The sequence below is a fragment of the Polyodon spathula genome, chromosome 2 (assembly GCF_017654505.1).
Source record: "Polyodon spathula isolate WHYD16114869_AA chromosome 2, ASM1765450v1, whole genome shotgun sequence".
NCBI classification, from domain to species: domain Eukaryota; kingdom Metazoa; phylum Chordata; class Actinopteri; order Acipenseriformes; family Polyodontidae; genus Polyodon; species Polyodon spathula.
This window is the reverse complement of record NC_054535.1, coordinates 12,847,022-12,850,733: the sequence shown is the minus strand read 5'-3', so window position 1 is coordinate 12,850,733 and position 3,712 is coordinate 12,847,022. Positions and strand designations below refer to the sequence as shown.

General features: G+C 39.1%; 1 pseudogene; it reads left to right on the top strand.

Annotated features, from left to right (window-relative positions):
* Positions 1–174: 174 nt before the first annotated feature.
* LOC121328799 overlaps positions 175–3,712 on the top strand; it is a 43,502-nt pseudogene continuing 39,964 nt past the window's right edge.

Genomic DNA, 3,712 nt, shown 5'->3' with positions numbered 1-3,712 from the left:
TTACAGACTCCGCGCACAACGATGACGAATTAACTGGGGGGGGGGGATCCCGCCCCTTATACTTCTGAAATTAAGGCACAATAATTAGAACCGGAGATCGGGGATTTACGAAAAAGAAAAACGCACACAGAAAATAACATCTGTAGCATCCGTGAGTTGTGATTTTACACTGTCATGATTATAAATGTATTTATATTAACGTAAGAGTTATTACCAGTTGTTATCTTTTTCTTTCCTAGGAGGGATAAGCTGACTGGGTGGTGCATTCAAGTGTACCGTAATGAGTATAAGAGCAGCGCATCTCAAATTGTTAACAGTGAAGAAATCAAATTTTACTATGTTGTATATCCCATTGTTTTACATTGTTTCAATATTTTTAAGTGAACAACAGCTGTGTCAACTGGGAAAGGTAGGTATTTATTTAGTGACACAGCCACTGTGTCATTGATTACAGGTGTTTATGTACTGACAACAGTGATAAACAATCAACAGTGTTTGCCCGTCAACCCGGTGAAGACATCTCCGTGGAAAAACAATGCAAGCTGACTTTTCTACTGTGTAAGCAACCCTTTAAATACAACATGCAGGACCCTTTCAAGGCAACTGCCCTAACAACTGTTTAGGCATGAACGACTGGTCCGTGTCTGTTAAATATTTCCTCAACACGCAGGTAAGTGTCCTCATACACGAACAAATGATACGGAACGTTTCTGTTCTGTTGTGCAATTAATTTACTGACATTAAATATAAATTGAAACCACCAGCGGACTGTCTTCATTTAGAACACCATCTAGTAATATTTCAAAATTGTACCAGTTGAGTGCTTTAAGATGGTGAGCATTTGTGTGAAGTGGGTATGCAGAATTGAATTCTAAGGTTACATAAATCTCTGGTCATTTACAAAATGGAATTCTGAACATTAAGAATTGACTCCAACTACACTGGATACCTGCTCCCTAGTTGTAGATTTAATATATGTTTTGACAAATGATTATCTCTTTCATGTTGTCTGGATTGTGGATTTTACAAAAAATAAAATTTTAAAAAAGTCTGTTTTGTGCCAGACCAACCAAATCAGTCATTGGTGACAGACTGCTGTTCTAATTTCTTTGCTGTCAATCACTGCCTGTGTGGTGTTTGTTTATTAAAACTGTACAATGTCATGTTTGCAAGATAACGATTTTGGAATCCCAGTGAAATTTAAGTGTAGATATATGTCACATTTGTCAAAAGATACATATTAAAAAAAACTACTTTATTTCAGATGTTTGGTGGGACAGTTGGCAACTCTGGGTCTAAGAGACACAAACAGTTTGTCCATGACATAGAGCAAATGAAGGTAGAATTGTTTTCTGGTGTTGTAACTATTGTGCTCAATGATCTAGGCCAACACCCACCTTTTATTTTTCCTCAGTATCAAAGTGCATTTTCTTCTTCTTCCAAAGATTATCTTTTCAATGCTTTGTAAATAGTGATGATGACCAGTGCTCCAGTGTAATATTCTGAAAGGGCATGGTCGCTGTGGACAGGAGTTCCATTTGATGAGTGACATGCTGTTTTTGCTACACAGATATATTTGCCTTATCAGCATTTAAGTATTTACAAGATTTCCATTACATAAGAGTAGATGTTAAAACGTTATGCTGATTTGAACTCGGCTTTCGACCAAGATAAACACCAACTAAGACGTAACTTTACAGTAAACTAGTGTGATCCATCTGCATCTCCATCCATTTGCATTTCTTTCTATCTGATGAAGTAGATATCCTTCTGCCTGGTGTTGATGGCTGAAGTGTAATGTTGGCTCCAGGATAATTTTATTTTGCCTCCCCAGCGCATCGGCACACACAACAGCTGCGATGCTGGCTCCGGGGATCAACCATAGTGCGGTCTCCCCAGCGCATCAGCATGACAACCGTCTGGATTGAGCTAAGTAGGGTACATCTCTGGGGTCTTCAAGTGGGCACCTTCCATCCTTGGTGTTTCGTCGACTAGCCCACAACACCTCAAGAGGGCTCGACAGTGATTCTGGCATCCCAGTATCACCACCCTCCGTCCCCCACTCAAGTCAGCCCAGCTTACTTACCAGTACATCAGCATTGATTTCTTTCTATTGTGCTTGAGATCCCCATCCAGAATATTTGCGTCTCAACCACAGCCAGTTGCTGCTGCTTTCTGCTGCTTCAGATAAGTTCTTCACAGTGCGACGCAACTCTGGGTCACTGAACCCGACATCTCTGAGAAACCGGGTTGTAGAGTGTTCCACAAATCCTCCACTGTGTAAACCCGTACTCTCCATCCTCGCTGTTCCGCTTCAGCAGCTAGTTGAGCATACCGAAGTTTCTTTCTCTCATACGCCTCATCTACAGCATCTTCCCATGGCACTGTTAACTCTACCAGATGAACTAGGCGTGCTGATCCAGACCACAAGACAATATCAGGTTGAAGGTTAGTGGTGGCAAGCTCAGGTGGAAAAATAAGCCGTTGACCAACATCTGCCAGCATTTTCCAGTCTCTAGCAGCTTCCAGTTGTCCTGGGCGAGGCTTGGTTTTAAATAATTAAATATTTTGAATATTGTCTTTTGTGTGTAATGCTTTGATGGAACTGGTGGCAACTTATTGGTCAGGTTACGCTTGTCTTCCAATGCTAAGGCCAAACATCGCAGCACCTGGTCGTGGCGCCAAGTAAACCGTCCTTGACTAAGACCTATCCTGGCAAAATGTGCCTTAATGTTGCAGGTGATGAACACAAAGGACATGAGGCATCCAATGCATCATATTGTTTACACAGGAGTTAGTGAAGGTTCGTTTTCGGGAAACTGCTCGATTTTTAGAGATTTTAACTTGATTTATGAAAGTTGCTTAAACAGAAATATCTGTTGAAAAAAAAAATACTGCATTTTATCAGCATATGTGAAACCTTACGTTCAACATTGGTCCCTATTTTAGTGATGCAGACCAATTTTCCTATTACATTAGCAATGTACATGACATATCTTTTATAAAGGTGTCACATGATAAAATAAAAAGAACACTCCATTCAAGCAACCTCAAACACCACCCAGTTCTATTTGAATCTAATATTTTGGGTTTGTTTGTACTCTAGACATTTGGTTGTTTTGCTCTAACTGAAATGAGTCATGGTAGCAATACTAGAGACATGAGAACAGCAGCAAAATATGACCCTAATACACAGGTAAGTTGTTTTTTTTTTTTTTTAAAAACATATCTCTTTAAAAAAAAAAAAGCTACAACATTTGGTTAGTTAAAGTTTGTGTTCATTCATCTGAATAAATCTCAATATCACATTATCCAGTATATACCTGTTGTTATGTACAATATATTGCATTCTATGAAAACATGCTTTGGCATTATTTATTCAAGTACTGTAGTCATTGCAAATGTTTCCTCGTCATCATCTTCATAGCTTTGAAAACAAAACCAAAAAAAAATCCATAATGTATTTTATTTTGTGTAGGAGTATAGTACACATTTGCTTTTGCACATGAAAAGCGGTAGCATTTGTGATCTATTTTCAGTGTTTTTGTACTCCTGCAGGAATTCACAATCAATTCGCCTGACTTTGAAGCTGCCAATTTTTGGATTGGAAACCTTGGCTAGACTGCCATGCATGCTGTGGTTTATGCACAGCTCTGTACACCTGATGGACTTTATCGTGGGTTATATTCTTTCATAGTCCAGGATCATTTAC